The sequence below is a fragment of the Sinocyclocheilus anshuiensis genome, unplaced genomic scaffold, assembly GCF_001515605.1.
Source record: "Sinocyclocheilus anshuiensis isolate Anshui unplaced genomic scaffold, SAMN03320099.WGS_v1.1 scaffold916, whole genome shotgun sequence".
Classification (NCBI taxonomy): Eukaryota; Metazoa; Chordata; class Actinopteri; order Cypriniformes; family Cyprinidae; genus Sinocyclocheilus; species Sinocyclocheilus anshuiensis.
The window spans coordinates 725218-725617 of NW_015548264.1; the positions used below are offsets into that span (position 1 = coordinate 725218).

At 40.8% G+C, this 400-nt stretch overlaps 1 protein-coding gene across 1 annotated transcript in view; it reads right to left on the reverse strand.

Annotated features, from left to right (window-relative positions):
- LOC107655545 (transportin-3-like) overlaps nucleotides 1-400 on the reverse strand; it is a 16912-nt gene that overhangs the window by 2988 nt on the left and 13524 nt on the right. The window lies entirely within an intron of this gene.

A 400-nucleotide genomic window follows, 5' to 3' on the forward strand; every position in this document is an offset into this window, starting at 1 on the left:
GTTTGCTCTCGTCTCGGAAGCAGCTGCCGCAGAACTCACACTCAAATGGATGGTCACCTGCTGGACAGAGGTCTGGTCAGTATACGTAGTATATGCAAGTTAATGTTAATCATAAACACGGTTGTGTGTTTAAATTACACTTAAATGGATAGTTCACCCAAAAATGAAAACTCGAAAGCCTTTTTTTTTTCGTTTCTTTGCACAGTATTCTTGTAGCTTCAAAAAATTACGGTTGAACCCCTGATGTCACATCGACTATTTTACTGATGTCCTTGCTACATGTCTGGACCTTGATCGTGGTAGGACCCTTGCTGTCTATGGGAGGGTCAGAGAGCTCTCGGATTTAATCAAAAATATCTTAAATTGTGTTCCGAAGATGAACAAAGGTCTTACAGGTTTG